This window comes from Oryctolagus cuniculus, chromosome 1 (genome assembly GCF_964237555.1).
Source record: "Oryctolagus cuniculus chromosome 1, mOryCun1.1, whole genome shotgun sequence".
In the NCBI taxonomy this organism is placed as follows: Eukaryota; Metazoa; Chordata; class Mammalia; order Lagomorpha; family Leporidae; genus Oryctolagus; species Oryctolagus cuniculus.
In genome coordinates this window covers 33,897,159-33,916,603 of record NC_091432.1, presented here as the reverse complement: position 1 = coordinate 33,916,603, position 19,445 = coordinate 33,897,159, and positions in this window count along the sequence as shown.

Genomic DNA, 19,445 nt, shown 5'->3' with positions numbered 1-19,445 from the left:
ATGTGACAAGAAAGTTTATGCAACCTGAACCTTGCTTGCTTTTTGCATTTGGTTTTTATATTCTCTTTGTTTCACTTTTGTTTTTGGCTTCCCTTCTAGTCCGATAAGCTGAGATCTTGTCAGTTATCATTTAAGGGTATGCATCTGTCTACCACTCTCAGCATCTCCATCCCAGAGACTGAGCAAGACTTCGCAAGCTCAACTTTCTACGAACACGTCATTCCCATCACTGTCCCTAACTTCCTGAGTGTCTGTACTGCCTTTCTCTTACCTTTGAAATGCCGTCTTCTGCTGAAATGACTAGCAGAGTTCTGTGCCCTATATGTGGCCATGTGGCAGACATTGTGAAAGAGCTAAACTGTGAGAAAATGAAAATTCTGGACAATTTCCATGATCGTCAAGTGGAGATATTTACTGGTACAAATGTTCAAGATTATTTAAAGATGTAAAGCATATTCCATTTCATTAGTGGTTTGTATAGAAAAATTGAAAACATTTTTGAAAGAATAATACTGGGGCCAGTGCTGTGGCATAGCAGGTAAAGCCGCAGCCTGCAGTGCCGGCATCCTATGTAGGCACTGGTTCAAGTCCCGGCTACTCCACTTCTGATCCAGCTCTCCGCTGTGGCCTGGGAGAGCAGTAGAAGATGGCCTGAGGCTTTGGGCCCCTGCACCTGTGTAGGAAACCTGGAAGAAGCTCCTGGCTCCTGGCTACAGATCACTGTAGCTCTGGCTGTTGCAACCAGTTGAGGAATGGAACCAGCAACTGGAAGACCCCACTCTCTCTCTCTGCCTCTCCTCTCTCTGTGTAACTCTGACTTTCAAATAAATAAATAAATAATTTTTTTAAAAAAGAGTAATACCATTTTTTCCCTGGGCTGTGCTTTTAACTGCTTGTAATGGTAGGAGTTAAAAACAAAAATTGATGAATATTTTAGATCAAGAAACATTCAAATACTCCTGTTGTTTAGCATAAATCAGCCTATTGTTCTGAGAACCTATTTTGATAACAGACGAGGCAGTGAAATATCAATAATATCTACATGGGTCTAAAGTGGGGGGCAGGGGAATCATAGCAATTGTGGTTAAATCCTCCTGAATTTCAGTGATAAGAACCACAGCTCAACTTTATTACTATAATTATTCATTAAAATGTAAACTTTAATTTAAAACCAGGGTATGTGCAAATATTTATCTATAAGGATGTTTATCCTAGTGTTATTTATGATGAAAACAAAAAGAAGGAAGGCAATGGAAGAATATGTACCCAAGACTAGGGGACTGAACAATATGCTAGGTTTTAGCCACATCATTGTCTGGAGTAAAGGTGCTTAAAACTCATATTGTGGAAGAAATCATAATGACATGTGAAATTGTTCCTTACATAAGAAAGGGTAACTGCAAACCACAAAGAGTACATAAGCTACGATATTATTTATGAAAAGATAAACATCTAAATTTGCACTGACAACAACTAAAAGGAAATAGATCAAAATGATACTTTGGTAGTGATATTGTTGATGATTTCCACTCTGGTGCTTTTATAATGAGGAAAACATCAATAATCAAATATTATTCAACCAGTTGCCAGTCAGTAGCATTAGCTGCAGGTTATCCTTGCCCTGCTGGATCAGCTCCTCTTCTAGTACAGTGGAGAATCCAGTACATGAACGCTTGTGCTGTAGGAACTGGCCAAAGATGTGGAGCAAGGTGGCCTGATGTTATACAGAGAGTTCTTGATGCTTCCAGTATTTGGTACCGTGAGGTGCTCATTCCTTCCCCACTTCTGACTCACAATTTTAGTAAGATATCCTCTGATTGTCAAAACCCTTGGACAACATTGCCTCTTCAAGCAGTGAATCAGTAAGGCTAAGCCTGGTCTCTGTGTCACAGCTCTTCTCTACCTCCCCATCCACTGTCCCCCAAGAAAACAGTGCCTAAATAAGATGGTTTCTACCTTATAGGAAGTACAGGGTTTGTGAGGCATCCCAAGGGTTCCAGCAATTTCTATCTTGTTGCATTAAAACCCTAACATATTCATTCCTCTGTGTAGTGCAAGCTTCAGCCATCAGATAACATTCCAGCCAGCAAGAAGACAGAGAGGAAACAGGGATATGCCTCAAGTTCACAGGCAACACTTCTGTAGCACTCACTGCTCAGAACATGGTCACGTGGACACTGCAAGAGAGCATTCTGGAAGCCTGAGAAATATAATCTTTGGTTCAATTTTGGGGAGTGGGAGTAGGGGAAAGAAGAAAAAGATAGTGGAGGGCAAGTAGCAGACTCAGGCACAAGCAACACACATGTGGCATCATAGGAGGTGTATGGCCAAGGAGACAAACTACAGGTAACTATTTCAATATTTTTTTGCAGCCACTCAACCCAGAAACCATTTCCTAGTGCTAACATTTATTTGAAAACATTCTGCAGCACTCTGAGATACGGTCTCTTGGGAAGAAGTAGAACAGCTGCAGCAAATAAAGCAGATGGGAATTAAGAATGCTGGAGAAGCTCCAAAATATCAAGCCATTGTCCACCAAGTGCCTCACCCACAAAGAATGCATGCTCCAAAATAGAAACTTTATGAAACTTTGAAGCATTGGATTAATGTAAACCTTCATGAATAATGCAAGGCTGTGCATAGTGCACAGGGTTTGATGTGAAGCAGAGAGAGGAGAAAGATTAGCATGCTTTTTAAAAATTAAAAAAAAAATCATAGAAGAAACTCAGACATTCTGGGGTGAAAGGTGTGACTATTAAAATGGCGGCTGAAGCCATGTTCCTCAGGGACCCCAAAGCAAAGGCAGCTGGCTCTGCAGGGAGATTCCTTGCTGGAGGGTAGGTGCAGTTTGCCCTCCTAAGGGCCCTCCAGAGGCAGCCTTGTGTGCACTTGGGTAGGACAATCAGGACCAGCTCTGTAGGAGGCTGCAGGCAGGTCCCAAAGACTCCTTTCCCCTGTACCATCTTCCCCAAATACAAGGCATGGGAGTAGAGTAGATCTTTCCCCTTCCCGACATTCTTTCCTTTGTTTTAGTGAATTGCCTTCTGTTAAAGTGTTAAGTTCTCAGGGAGGGGTTGCATATGAAGAGTTTCCAAAAGAAAACTTTCCTATTCTGCCTCTAAAATGGCTTTCATAAATTGTATTGTAAAATACTTCAGACTTACAAAGGGTATAAAATTCCACAAGAAAAAAAAAACAATTAAAAATACATTGTTTAGGGATTACCCATGTATGCATCATCCAGTTGAATATACGAGTACAAAATATTGCCAATGAAGTTGAGGCCCTTCCTCAATCACAGTCCCTGCCTTGCCCCTAGAAGAAGCTGCCGTCCTGAATATAATGCCGTTCATGTCCACGTATGAGTTTCATGAACTTATTTCTCAGCCATGTCCATGCATCCTGCTCTGTTAGTGGTTCAGGTCATCATCACTTTTCACCAAAGCCATTTATTCAGAACACTTTGAGCATCTACTCCAGGCCAGGCACCATGAAGAAGTCTCATAACCAGTGCCCTTGCCTCCAGGGTCTCCCTCCATTCAATTTCTCTTGCACATTGCATTCATAATATAATATCCCTGCTCAGGAACTTCAAAATTTCTTCTTATTGCAAGAATCCAGTGAACACATGGCTAGGAGTCTTTCAGAGTCTTAGAAGGGTTGGGGTTAGGATTAAGGGGAAAGTAAGGTTATCCTTGGCTTCACAATAAATGGGCTTCTGTACATGTGTTTGTCTGACTGCAACAATAGATTCCCATGATATGTTCTTGTTTTAGTAGAAAGAATTCAACAAACCTGTTCAAATTCCAGTTCTGCTTCTTGCCAGACCTTGGAAAAGTTGTTCACCTCTTTGAGTTTCCATTTCCTGTTAGAGATAAGACCATCAATGAAAGAGACTGCTAGCTAATCACCAAAATCACTTTTGCCCTTCTTCTACAGTTCTAGAATTATATCTGTGACATTGATGCTCAGCTAGGGATCACATTGTCTAGAGTACAGGGTTGGATTTTACCCTACTAACAAGCTAATATATTGTTTGCTTACTGTGCTGACAGGAGACTCTAAGGTTACAGGCAAAAGATTTTAGTACTCACAGAACAACAGGCAGCACAAGCATCAGTATGTTTGCATCAGTTCCTTTTGCCCCTAGGTCTCACTGGGGATGATGTGGTGGCCCCAGCTGGATGGCCTGTGGGCAAGTGCGTTTGTGTTGCAATTGAGGAACAACAAGGTTGAGGAATCCAGCACTGTTATAGCAAGCAACAAACAAGCTTGCTCACTAAGCCTAATGAAATGTGCAAGTTGAACAAAGGGATAGACGGATGTTATTTCATTAATGACTGAGTAAACAACTCTAAGAAATAGCCTGGGTAAAAGAGCAATGAGGGCTTTAATTTCTTTGCCTATCCAACAAGGCATGTAGGAATGTAAGAGGCCCAAGGAGTACTTCTCCCAACAGCTCTTTTGATATTAGATGTGACCATGTGACTTAGATCTCTGCAATAGAATATGAGCAGGGAAGAGATATGCATGCCTTCTGCAATGATGCCCTAACACCAAGCCATGTCTCATCTAATCTGACTTTCCCCTTCCTGTTAACTAGGTGATTGGAATGGCAATGATAAGAGAGATCCTGAAGGCCAAGCACTGAACAAGCTGCCATCAGCTCGAGTCCCTGAGTGACTATGTGGAGAAGAGTGGCCCATCAACTAGAATATTCACTTCAAATTATTGTGTGAGAGAGAGATGGACTTTTTAATTCCATAAAACATTTAAAGAGTTCATTTGTTACAGTGATCCAGTCTATCATTCACTGACACAGCTCCTAACTCAGAAGGGTTATGAGGATTAAGTGAGATTCAATGACTAACATTGATAAACAGAGCTTACCATGGGCAAGGTTCTTGTTAAACAAACACTTGCATACATTATTTCATTAAATAATCACAGTAACCTTTCAAGGTAGGCTTAAATCATCTTCATTTTCTAAATGGCGATCAAAAAGAGCAAGAAATGTTAATGTTTAAGGACTACAAAATGACAGAAATGGGATCAAATCCAGGACTTAGCAATGCCAAGTCCATGACTATCTATATACGCTTTCTGGGATCTCAGTTTTGGATTCTCTCTCTCTCTCTCTCTCTCTCTCTCTCTCTCTCTTTCTCTCTCTCTCAACTCCCACCCCATCTGTCCTTGATCTTCCACCTCTTTTCTCCTTCCCTATTCCTCTATGCTTAATGTTGAATTCTACTTTCACACAGGATAGCATTACAGTAATGTAAAAAAATGCTGTAGTCAGGAGATCTGAAGTTTAGCTTCAGCTTCTGCAAGTCCTAGCTATGTGAACTTGAGCCTCAGTTTTCTTGTCAGAATAATAGATATATCAATAATCACAGACTTATCTACCTTACATGATGACCATGAGGTTCAATTAAAATAAATTACATCAGAGGTCTTTACAAACTGTAAAACACTCTAGACATGGCAGGTGTTATTTTCTACCCTACCCCCATTCCATATGCTGGTAGTTCACAAAGTCCCTGGACAGCAGCATCAGCATTACTGGGAAGTTGTTAGAAATGCAAATTCTTAGGCCTTACCCATACCTGCTGAATCAGACAATTTAGAGGCAGGAACCAGCAAACTGTGTTTATCAAGTCCTCCAGGGGATTCTGATGCATGCTTAAGTTTAAAAACTACCATCACACATACTCTCACATACACATACATGTACATGATGTACATAGATATATCCATATCCAGGTGACGTCAAGTTAAATTAAACATGTGCTATGATTTGAATGTGTCTTCCAAATTTCATGTGTTGGAAATGTGGTCCCAAGGCAGTTTGCTGAGAGGTGAGACCCTTGGGAGGTGACTGGGTCATGAGGGCTTTGCTGTCCTGAGTGCATTAATGCGCTCACGAGTTACTGGATTAATGGCTTATCGAAGGAGTGGCTGTGTTGTAAAAAGCCAGTTCTCTCTGGAATACTTGCCATGTGGTATCTTCTACCATACTATGATGAAGCATGAATGCCCTCAACCAGGCTCTTGGACTTGCCAGTATCAAATCCATGAGCTACATTACTGTCTATTCTTTGTAAATGACCTGGTCTCAGGTATGTTATATTAACAGAAAGTGGACCAAGGCATGGTGCTAGAGCAGCCTATGGTTGGTGTTTGGGAAGGAGGTGGTAACAGTGCTAAGAAGAAGCCTGGGGGGACAAAGGAGTGGGTGACATGTAGAGGAGTGGAGGTCTCTCTGCATCCAGTGGAATTTCTCTCTTCTCCCAGGACCAGTGCTGGAGCCTGGAAAGCAGAGGAGGAACCAGGAAAGTCAGGCTTGAGGAAAAACTCAGTATCGATTGGGGCTCTTTTCTGTTACAAGAAGAGAAACATCACGGTTTAGAGCAGAATTGCAAATGCATTGGTTTACAAAATGAAAAAGCCCAGGAGCAGACTGACTTCAGATACAAGCTAGATTCTTGGGCTCAACCTTTGTCCTTGCAACCTGGTTCTCTCATTTTCTAGCCTCTAACTTCTGCTGTTATCCTCATCATCCTCGGGGTCCTCTCTGAGGTGGTAAAAATGGCCAGAAGCCTTCAGAGGCTCATGTTTTGCCAGTCTACCCATCCCACTACCAGACCAGTGCATCTTTCCCAGAATTCCAACAGAAATCTCAGGCTAACTTTGGGTCCTTCTTGGGGTGCACCACCTTGACCAATTAACACTATCAGTTGGCCAGAACTACCCTGGAGTCCAACAAGACCACGGGCGCTAAATGAGAGGAAATGCAACTTCCCGTGAGAAAACAGGGCTGCAGTTACTCAAAGAAGGGTGAATTGACACTGGACAGGTGAAAACAAGAGCTCTTTCCAGAAGACCTTAATACGCTACCCCAGGGATGATGTGTCAGCCACAAACTCTGCCACTGTCCCGCTGTGTTCTACAGAGTTATCTATGACAACGGTGACAAAAGGGAAAGGGAAGCATCTGGGGTGTAGAAGATTAAAAAAAAAAATAGGCCTGCCCATATCACACAGTTGCAAGCTTGACGTGGGGTGTCTCATCCCAGGAATTTCTCCAGAGCTGTACTCCTTGTCAGTCTTCACCTCCTTTTACAGCCCCATCTGCTAAATAAAACCCCAGCTGTCCCACAAAGGAGGCCGGGAAGCTTCAGGGTCTTCTGTGTGGATGTACAATCTGAAGACCAGATCTACCCAAAAGAACTTTCTGGTATGATGGATGTATTTGTTACGCGCACTGTTCAGCATTCCAGCCGCTAACCACACATGGCTGTCGAGTACCTGAAATGTCACTGATGTGACTGAAAGACTGGAATTCTCATTTTGGTTCATTTTAATCTCAGTGGCTGCAGGTAGCCTGTGGCTACTGTAGTGGGCAGTGCAGCTCTAGACTAAGAGAAAGAAACCTAGAGCAGAAGCTCTATCGTGCTGACTTCGGCCAAGCTGCCACTGAGGGTTCTGCATGACTTGCTCTGCTCACCTTCCTAGCATTAAAATTCCTGGGACATGGCTGAGCCCATGACCTCCTAACCAGCTCACCTTGCAGGTGAAGGAAGAGGCAAAGAATAGAGGGGTCACGTGCTCCTTTTAGGCAAATGAGATACAAGGAAAAGGGTCGTGTTATGTGATTTCTGGGTCATCTTCTTAAAAATAAAACCACTTTCCCTGAATTTTTTCCCCTTCTCCTAGATTTGGAAAGCAAATGTGGAAGTTTATCAGCTTCAGCCCTCCTGGGCCAACATCCTAGGAGATGTTGGATCAAACAGATGGAAGGATCCTGGATCCCCGAAGCACCCGATGGAGGCTTGAATTGCCCTCCCAAAGACTGTCTAGTGAGAAATTAAAATTTCTCTTTCATTTAAGCCAGGGTGCTTTGGGACTTATTTGTTACAGCAGCTTAGCCTGTCTGCTAAAACACCACATACCCACCAGGAAAGCAGTGTGAGACAAAGGAAAGACAACAATGCTGTCCCTTGTTTTTTTTTTTTTTTTTAATAAAGTTTTATTGGAACACAAACATGCCTCAAACCCTCAAACTTTTTATACCTGCTCCTTTACAGAAAGAATTCTTGCATCTCTGTTCTTCATTCTGTCAGTTCAATTAATGAAAACCACCATTGATTCCGGGTTCAGTCAACCAAACACACTAACACAGCACTCCCATGTGCCATGAATGCTCCGGTAGCAGCACTCACAGCAACTATAACTATGTCCCTCCCTCCCTGGTCCAACATCCTCAGAATCCATACCCATACCCAGCGATTAGAGGGAGAGCAAATCTTTTAGATCAGCTGTAGACAGTCCTGTTCCTCTAACAGAAGAGCCAGGGATATTCAAGCCTGCTCCTGTCATTTTCCTCCTGTAAGTTCTCTGGTTCTGTTAGATGAAGCTGGCACTTCCCCCAGTGTGCTTAGCAATAGCCATCCCTCTTCTTTTAGGAAGAGGAGAGAAGAAAGTGGAGACGGCGCAGTCCCAGGGCCTGTGCCTGTCTTTTGAGAGCATCCCTGCTCATCTCCAGGTGCTGGTTGCTATGGGGGAAGCCAAGCCCATGTTGCCAGATCTGATTTGTCAAGAAAGGCTGAAAATACCTTGTTTTAATAGGCAATCACTGCACTCCGAGGCTTGGGACTGCTAGCTTGGGATCTTAGGCATGTTCATTTCATTTTTTCAAGTTTGGTGTCCTCAACTGTCTGGGGAAAGGGAGGAAGGATTAGTACTGCACCCTGTAAGTGTTTTGTGCTGCTTCTGTGTGATCAGGCACAGAATGTGTCTGGAATGGAGCTAGGCTGGCAGAGAGGAAGTAACCGGAAATTGTTGATCTTTTGCTTTTTACTGCATAGGAGAGGAGGCACTAGAGTGGTGCTCTACCTTTCTCACCAGTCTCCTGTCTTCCAACAGAGGCCGCCTGGAAGAGAGACGCAGGGCTTAGTGGAAAGTCCTTGGAAGCTCCGCTAGGAAGGGGTGTGTAGGCAAGAGGCACTGCGAAGAATGACCCCACACAGCCTCTGCCACAGACCTATGCTAGTGGGTAGAGGTCGATGTCGAGAGCAAAAGAAGAAAGGAAATTAGGAAGGAAGAAAAGGAGCGTACTAATCGGTGAACTCTCTACTTGATGTAGGGCTAGTTTTATGAGCATAAAATTAACTGAAAATTGATCTCCATAAAAGAAAAGAATGGGAAAGGAAGAGGGAGGAGGACGAAAGGAGGGAGTATAGGTGGGAGGGAAGTAGAGGGGGAAGAATCATCATGGTCCCAAATCTGCATATATTAAATGCATGAAGTTGTATTCCTTAAAATAAATTTTTAAAAATTTAAAATAAATAAAAATAAAAAAGGAGAGGAAAACGGAGGGGGAAATAAAACTTCATGAAACTTTAAAGCATAGAAACACTGTGATTAATATATAGGAAGAGATCCTAGAATTATGATATAGGGTTATAAAAACGATAAGCAAAAGTCATGTTGCAGATTATAATTAATGGTTCATAAAGATATTTATAACATTGCTAAGTTTGAAAGTAAGCTTTAAAATAATATTCTTATGAATTTTCATGTATTCTAGAAACTAGGAAAAAAGGAAGGAAAACCAACAAAATGCAGACATGGTTATCTCTGGATTGTGGGTGGGTCTTGTGCTTTGTTTTACTCGTATGAATTTCCTGTACTGTCTTAAATAAGCCTATGTAATTAGACACAGTAAGAATTTCTAAAAGTATCCACGACTCAGGCAGGTATTTGGCCTAGCAGTTGAGATGTCAATTAAGACACAGGTGTCCTACATTGAAGAACTTGGGTTCAATACCAAGCTGTGGCTCCTGACTCCAATTTCCTGCTTACGCAGACTCTGGGAGGCAGTGATAAGTACTCAAGTGATCAGGTCCCTACCAGTCCATGAGAGACCTGGATTGAGTTCTGAGCTCCTGCCCTGACCCAGCCCCAGCCATTGTGGCATTTGGAAAGTTAACCAGTAGGTTGAGATTTCTCTCTGCCTTTCAAATAAATTGAATAATGATGTAATAATAACAGTCATAACTGTGGAGCTACTAGGTAAAGCTCGAGTTTCAGGGTTCTTTTCCAATCTTCCAGCAGGTGGCGCACTGGCAATGTCTGCCTCCCTGGCAGAGCTGGACTCCACAATTAACTGAGTCTCAGATGCTTTGCTCTCTGAAGGTGGCTGTGCATCCTGGCCCCACCTGATCACAGAGCAGAGGACATCTTCCCTGTGGGGAGGGGGAACTTGAAGAAACCACTCAGGCTCAGAGAACTGCCCACACTCAGACTGCTTGCCTCATGGTTCTGTTCTTCCCACAGCAGAAAAAGCAACATTGTCTGAGAAAGGCAATGCTACAGGCAGCAGAAATGCCTTTTCCCTCCCGACTCCCACAGTTTGGCCTGAAGAAAAGCTCAAATGAGCCTTTTTGTTGAGCATTTCTGGATTTGACTGAATTTTCAGTTCCTCCAAGCTCTAAATAGTAAGCTTGATTTCAAGCTCAAAGGTGTAGAAAAGGCAGGTAGATGTCTTATCCACAGTGCTATTTGGTCAGGGCATTTTTATTAAAGAGCAAACCTTGTGCACAAAGTCGGTGGACATTTTGGACAACTGTCAGGAGTGGGGTGGGGCAGGCAGGAAGTATGCAGGGTAGATAGAGTCTCCCCAGCCTCGCCTCCCCAGGGGAATAGACTCAGAGTTGGGGCGCAGTGTTAGTGGAAGATGAAGAAGCTTAGAGGAATCAACCTCCCTTCAACATTTCAACCTTTACATCTTGAATTTGTATGCCCCCTAGACAATCACTGTGAAGGGAATTCGGAGGAGGGGAGGGGGCCCTCAGAGTCCACCAGATTAGTCCCTGATCCACTCAGGCCCACACGCATGCACATTCCTGGGAGACAGAGAATGCTCTGGGCCTCACTACTAATTCTCATAGCTCTTCTGCAGGCTCCAGGGCCTTTCTCTCTCTCTGTTGATGTGGGCAAGGGGGAGTGAAAGCTGGAGGAACGGAAGGAGGGAGGGAGAAAAAGAGGGGGACAGGGACCGGGGAGGGGAGCAGGGGGAGAGAAGGAGAAGTTTCCACTTCGTGACTTACTCCACTTCAGCACCAGTGTGACCCAGGTGCCTTAGAGAGGCCTGGGTGGTGTGTGGCACACACCTGAGTTCTATTAAAGTGAGTCAAAGCTCTGCCACGTAACAGCTTTCAGCCTCGGGTGACCCAAGGGGTGGGAAGGCATAAAGATGTGTGCCGCTCCTTTCCTGTCTCCTCCTCCTCTCCTCCTCCTCTCCTCCACCTCCTCTTTTTCCTCCACTCTCCCCCACCTCCCACTTCTCTCCTTCCTTCTCCTTTGCCTGCTCCTGTTCTCTCTTACACGTACCTCCCCTTGGACACAGCGATAGTGGGATCCCATAGCAACAACAGTGACAATGATGATGACACTATCAACACAATCACAAGCATATTTGGGACCAGTGCGGTTCAAAGGTTAAGAGCATTGGGGTCACTCAGCCTGGGGTTGAGCCCCAGCCCTGACCATCTCTCGTGTAACATCTTGAACAAATCACCACCCTCTGAATCTGTCTCCACATGTGCTAAGTGATAGTAGCAACACTTTCAAGTCACAGTATGACAGAGGGGAGTCCATGAGATCGCACCCAGAGCACATTTAGCACAGTGCCTGGCAGTGAGCAATACTAGCACAGGTTGACTATTAATATTTTGTGCAAATGTAAGGATAAAGGGGCAGCTGGGGATTGCCAAGCTGGCGTTTGCTGATGGAAGGGAAATTTCTCCGAGGGGCAAGCAGGCCCAGGATAAACTCGCTGGCACTGAAACCATTGCTAAAGGAGTTTCAGTATGTTTCAAATATATCCAACATACATACTTTTTTGCCACAGATTTTTGAAGTAGTGACGGGTGGAGGGGTGATTCTGTCTGATTAGTTAGTTGGAAGGGTCAAGTGATCTTAAAGTCAGTTAACAACAAACATGGGGGGCCGGCACCGTGGCGCAGTAGGTTAATCCTCTGCCTGTGGCGCTAGCATCCCATATGGGCATCAGCTCTAGTCCTGGCTGCTCTTCTTCCAATCCAGCTCTCTACTGTGGCCTGGGAAAGCAGTAGAAGTTGGTCCAAGTGCTTGGGCCCCTGCACCCATGTGGGAGACAGGGAGGAAGTGCCTGGCTCCTGGCTTTGGATCAGTGGCCTGTTGGAGAGTGAACCAATGGAAGGAAGACCTTTCTCTCTGTTCCTCTCACTGTCTGTAACTGTACTTCTCAAATAAGTAAATAAAAATTTTAAAACAACAAGAAGCATGGTGTGAGCACCAGCCAATCAGAAAGGATATTAGGTTTTGTGCAGGAGCAGGCTCCTGGTAACCTCTGAAGTGCCAGATTCCTTCTGTAGTATTGTGGGGAAATGGACAGAGGAGTGTTTGGCAGTGGCTATTGGCCACTCTTATGGAAGGACTTCAGCATGATTCTGATGCACATTGGCTAAGTATGGCTAAGGTCAAGTTATGGGGTTCAATTCCACCCCTACCTTAACATTGCTTTGTCCATGGACCAGATTGGACAGCCATTTATACTTATGTCTTATTTGGCAAAAGATCAGTGGAGAATGTTGGACTCAATTCAGTAGAAATTCCTCATTAATTCTGGAAGGATAGATCAAGGTCAAATTGGTTCAGAGTTGGTTGCCATTCTTGTGTTGATGGTGGAGGTGAAAATATTCAGGAGCCTCACTCTAAGTTCTGGAAGGGGTGGAGAGCTCTTAGCCTCAGTGAGAATGGAAGGGGAGCTCACCAATACACAGGGATCCTCTGAGTGTGCTGGGTGAGCAGAGGTGATGTGAGTGGGTACCCCGTGAGATGTGAACTCTTGAGGTGAGTGGCATGTCAGGCTCTTGGGTACAACTCAGAACACACTCAATCCTCAGTGTAGCCAAGTATTAACACAGCTTTGGGTGGATCAGAACTGCACTGAATCTGGAGGTGAGGCTCCCAGGAGTGAGGAAGACTAGGGGAAGGAATGAGGGTATTGAGAGAGAAGACTTTGAAGCCATGTCAATGTCTTGAGTGTGGACTCTAGACAGAGAGGGACTACAAAGAGAAGCTGAAAGAATGGTGTGTCCAAACATTCCTCAGGAGACTCTTTGGAGAGGAAGGCAATTGTCTTTTGGAACTGAGAAATATAGGAGAGGGTGGTGGAATAGATCACTCCACCACTACCCAGCAGCCTGGCTATAGTGGGCTCAATATGGCCCCAACACCAGCTGCAGAATGGAGCCTCAATAGCTGGCAGGAACTGACGGATGCAACAGCAGTAGGGCCACATCCTTTAGGCATGGCAGGCCATATTTGGGCTCAGAGTCCATGGTTTGCAACATTTCCAGGAATTCCTAGAGGGTTTTCTCCGAAGGTTGCAAGGGTGTTGAGGAGGGAACCAGAGGGCGGCAGAGATGAGGAAGTAAGATGAGGAGCACCTGCCACTCTAGCGCCAATGACCTTCACTGCTGGAGAGCATCCCACTCTTTACAAATCACCTTCTCATTCCCTAATCTTCCCAAGAGAGACTGTTATTCTTGTTTGACAGACAAGGAAACTAGGACCCAGAGAAGTTCAGGGACCTGTCCAAGGTCATTCGTGGTGGTTTCTGGACACACGAAGTCATGCATCCAGGTTTTCTGACACTCAGTTCAGTTCTTCCCATCGGAATGTGGGGGGGGGGGACTTATTCCCAGGGTCATTCAGTGGCTCACCCATGTCTAGGCCTTGCTTTAATCAACCAGCGTGGTTGGCTGGGGTGGCACACTTGGGAAGGAAGGAGATGCCATGTGTTGGATATCTTCAGGCCCATCACCCTTTCTCCACCCTGATCTGCACCAAAGAGGAGGGTGCTACTGGGATTGTGCACTTGATGTCTCTGGCCTCTGCTTGCTGGTTGGGCAAACCAAGGGCTTCCCCATGGGCTATGTCCTCCTGAGGAGCTGGCTGGAATCTGAATCTGCCTTTGCAATTAGGAGAGGGGGAGTGAGGGAGCGTGTTGCCACCAGATATGCTGGGCACCTCAAACAAAACAACAAAAAATTTCATGTGCTCAATGGAGCTGAATTTTAATTGATACTTTCTCAAACAGTGGTTCTGAACCAACATCCCTCAGTCCCTAAAGATGATGAAGGGGGTGCGGCTTAACGCCACAATTAGCAGACAACTCCACAACAAATACGGTAAACATTAATCATATTAAATATTGAACACAGACTTTGGTACGCTTGAGAAGCAATGGGTTTTTAAAATTTTATTTTGCAGAAGACAAAGCAATGATTGTGGAGGAATTATTCTGATGTCAGTGCTGAAGGGAAATAATGTAACATTCTGGAATTTATATAAAAATTACAGCTTTGTTGTGTTTCACACTATATATAGTAATTTAATCATTTGCAGCTGATTAATTTCAGTGAAGGAAAATGTAGCATTATGCATCTCTAATGGAGTTCCAAGGTTTGAATTCTAATTGTGTGTTGGGCACTAGGTCTAAATGAGCAATTAGCTTGAGCAAGGGACATTGAGGTTGAACTGGAGCCATATCATGGACGGAGTCACCAAGAGAGTGGCGATGGGGACCATCAGAAAAATGCTGGTCACAGGTCACTCCCAACAGGACTAGTGCCTACCACCCCCTACACTAGCAGAGTTCTCATTTATGTTGCAAGATGTCTTCTTGTACCTTTATCTCATTTGTTCTGCTCTTCATCTAAGTCTGAAGGGGTGCTCTTTGTTCCATTTTCCAGCCAGGAAACTGAGGCTCAGAGGAGGAGCTTATTGTGCAGAATTTAAGCCCAAGTATTTCCACATCAAAGGCAGCGTTTTTGTCTACAGCGTGACAGTGTCTGGGGTCATGGAGATTCTTCAGATGAAGTGCAAAGTCAGAAACTATGCTAGTAAAGGCAAACCTTGATGAAATGCTTAGTGTGTGCCCAGTACTGGGCAAGGCACTCTCTAGGTATTAGTTTAGTTCGCCCTGGCACACGACTATGGGAAGGAAACAGCCCCTTTACAGAGGAGGATCCAATGGGTTTTGTTGCTTGTCCAAGGATACAATTGGGACTGACAACCTCAAACCTCATTCTTCACCACAATACTTAGAGCCCCTCAAAGGCAGTCTTTAAATGCCAGCCCAAGGCTGCCCAGTCTTGTAGTTCAGTTGAGATTTAACGTGGTTGGCTGGGGTGGCACACTTGGGAAGGAAGGAGATGCCATGTGCTGGATATCTTCAGGCCCATCACCCCTTCTCCACCCTGCTCTGCACCAAAGAGGGGGAGCTGGGTCTGGCCAATGGAAGCTCCAGCAGGAGCCAGAAGGTAGGAAGCTGTGGGCAGAAGAGTTTATTTTTCTGGTTTCCTCAGTTATGGCTCCTGTGGAGCAGCCACACTGCCTTCTCTGCCTCCAGGGTGAGTACAGCCCCTCTCACTGCTCCCTTGGGCCCAGGGTCATGGTGGTTACCAGCCCTGGGGTGCTGCCCATTTCTTGTCACTTCCAACAGAAGTAAAACAAAAACGTCACCATTCGGATCAGAACTAGTGATTCAGAGTAAAACTCACTGAATCACTCAGAGTCCTGGCGGGAAGTCGAATTGTTAGAAGAGCTTTAAAAACAGGTGTGGACAGGGTTTGTGAACAAGAAATTCTGGGGCACCCAGAGACTGCAAAGGCAGGAAGCTACTGCTATTGCTAGGACTGAAGGGCCACAGACAGAAAGCCTGCTGCTGGCACCAGGAAGAGTCACCAAGTGGGACTGAGGCGGTGAGGGGCTCAGCTACCACCAGAAATGCAGGCAGAGGAAAAGAGGAGGATGGGCACCTAACTATGCTTTCCTCCCCTTGAAAGTCTTGGCAGTAATGTTCCTGGGCGTCACTGGAGTGGGGGGGGGGATGATAGAGATAGAGATAGAGATAGAGATAGAGAGAGATGGAGATAGAGAGAGATAGAGAGAGAGAGAATGAGATAGAGGAGGGGAACTGATACAGGAAAATGTTAACAATATACTAAGCTGGGTATGGATCTAAAGCAACTTTATCATGGTCCCCAACACAAACCAAATGCCTTATCAGCTACTCAAACACATAGCAGCTGTCCCCATGTTGAAAGAAAACCTTCTGTGCTGAACATACTAAGCTATAGTTTGGCATCCACAAGGACCTACCTATTGGATGTTGAATTCTCCAGGGTCATCTTAATGTCAGGCAGCCTTAACTATGCCCACTGACTTCAGGATCCCACCCACGTTAGCTGTGACACTGATGGCAACACTGACCAACATTGAAACCTTGTTTTTCCTTCAAACAATGCCCTTTTAGAGGTAGAAGGAAGAAGAGAATTTAGCTTCCTATTCTCTGATGTTTTCAGTCCCAGAGATGGGTGGGAAAAATCTAGAAGAGGGCGAGCAAATGAGGAGAGAAGCTCTTTTTGTCTTTACCCACCTCTGGCACACTAGTGGTGTGAGCTGGGGGAACCTGGCTGTAGAGATCAGGTAGCTGAGAAGCAGTGATTCCTGCCCTCAAAGGCCACTGCTCAGTACTTGTGCATCCGCCGCCCCCATCCCTCTAGCCGCCAAGGCTCCTGGAGGGCACGGGCTCTGTGGCCTCTTGGTCCTGGGGTCTAGGAAAGATGCAACTCTCTAACCTTTCACTGCCAACTAAAGAGTCACCCCAGGTCAGCTCAGTGCCAGCCTGCAGGAGCCAACCTCTACCAAGATGCTCAAAAACACAGTAGATGCTACAGAAATATTTGTTGGATGAATGAGTAAGCTGTGGAGAAAAGGGCTACAGAAGAATCTGAAGGAATGGTTTCCATGAGGAATTCTGTGTAACTTGGAGGTCTTTTCCTTCCACTTTGCTCAGAGCCCAGCTCCAGAACCCTCACCAGTGCCACTGTCAGATCAAAACAGACCTACCCACGGCAGGAAGCTCACTGTTATCATCACAAGTGGCTTGACAGGCAACTGACACCTGCAAGAGACCACAGTAGGGGAGAAGTGCCATGGCTGTGTGGTAGAGAAGAGGACAGACTAATTTCTAGGTCTCCAAGTGATAGCCCATTGGGACTGCTTGACGTGACTAATTCAGCTGAGACCTTTAGACAGCATAAGAAAGAAAGACTCAATAAAACTGGGATGATTACTATTACAATGAGTCTAGGTTTTTGCTTTAAAACATCTATATTTAGAATAAATTGTGTTAGATGCTGTGCTAAGTACTTAAATATGTTCTTTTATTTAATTCTCACAATTAGTTGTCTCATTTTGAAAATGAGCTAAGTCTTGAAGAGGTCATCTTGCCCACGTATGGTGGTTATTTTTATCAATTTAACTAGGCCAGTGGGTGCCCAGATATTTGGTTAAACATTATTGAGTGTATTTGTGGAAGAGATTAACATTTGAGTTGGTGGACTACATAAGGGAGATTGCTTTCCAATGTCAGTGAGCCTCATCCAATCCACTGAAGGACTAAGTAGGACAAAAAGGTGAAGAAAAGAAGAATTTGATCCCTGTGAGACACTGGTCTTCTCTAGCCTTGGGACTAAGATTAAAAGTATTCCATTGATTTTCCTGATCTCCAGCTGGCTGAGAGTGAATCTGGGGATTCTTAGCCTCCATAACCTCATGAGTCAATTACTTATGAGGCAGGTGGGTAGATAGGTAGGTGGGCAGATGGATGGATAGCTAGATGAAAAATAGATAGATGATAGATAGATAGATAGATAGAGATAGTTAAATTGATAGATAGATGATAGATAGATAGATAGATAGATAGATAGATAGATAGATACTGATTCTTCTCTGAGAACCTAGATGAATACACTAAGGTCACACAACTATATGATAGACCCTCCTGGTTGCCTGCCTATCAGTCTTCCACTTCTTTATGCTGGTAGGATCCACCTCCCACTGTGGAGGCTTAACATATCAAATACTTCCCTTGCCAGATTCTACTACATTCAGAGCACAAATGTGCCATGTGGCTGTAAGGAGAATTTGCTGGGGGCTGAAAAAGGTCACCGGAAGAAAGTGCCCCCTCTGTGGAGGCTGGTGTCTGCCCAGTGTGGGAGACTGCAGCAACATCTCGCAGCTGGCAGGAAGACATTGCCTTTGCACTGAGGAATCAGAGCAGAAAGAAAGAAACACCTGACTTCATGAGAATGATGTACAGCTCCTAAATTAACCAATCTGGAAATCACCCTGCCTCCAGACTTCTTATGTAAGATCATAGGTAACCTGAGTGTTTAAGCTCCTTTGGCCAAAAGCATCTCAGTTTATCAGCTGATTTGATTTTCACTGTATGATCTCAGTCAATGTAGATCTATTTATCTTATCATAGGCATACTTACAGGTTCAAGGACTACCCTTTATCATTTATGAGTAGTCTAATGAAATGCTGAATGTATTTATCTATGTTCATATCAATCCCTGTCTTTATCTCCCCATCACTCAATCCACCCCCCATCTGTCTGTCAACCTGCCTATGTCAGAAATATATGTTGTCATAAGTTTGAGAAGTTGCTACCTAATACAGCCCCTCCTGAGAAAGCACAATGAACATTAATTTGTGAGAGCTTCTGAGATGTTCTGTACAAAAATAAGAAATTCTAACTCACTATGTCCCCAATATTTTTTAACTCCTTTTTCTGAGCACACGTTTTAGCAGCAACCCATTTGGGAGATGTGCCACTGACAGAGCAGCCAGCTCTGAAGCTCCTCTGCCTCCACCCTCCCACCCCTGTTTTCAGAGGGTGACACCTCCAACACACAAAGGCCACTTGGAAGCTGCTTAGCACATGTTTAGGGAAGGCATGGTGCTAATTTCTACATTGTGTGTGTGTGTGTGTGTGTGTATACACACAATGTAGTGTATATACATGCATACACACACACACACACACACACACACATAGCCTTGCCTTGTTGTTTAGAAAGACTGAATTCTAAGAACCGTGAGTCTGGCCCATCATCCTGCTTGAGCTAACTGCATTTGACACAAACAGCTTCCATTCACAGTGGCCTCCATGCCCTGTTTATACCATCCACAGCCCAGGAGGTAATCTCGTGCCTGTGTTTTAACATAAACTTCAAATCACATGCATACTAACACTACTTCATGAGCAAGAAATTGCCACGTCTGGTTCATTGACATTTACTTCTGGAAACCATTTCAATCAGATTAATCCGTTTATCTAAATAATCTTCCACTCACTTCACAGCATCAGAACTCACCAATACATTTTCTATTGATGCTTCCAAGCTTCCTTTTTGTAGACTGAAATACAAGACTAATTATTGCCAGGAGTTCTGCAGGCCATGGGTGTGACAGAGGACAAATAATAACAACCTCTACCCCATCAGAGTTTGAGAAAGGAAAACAAGATGAAGGTAGGTAAA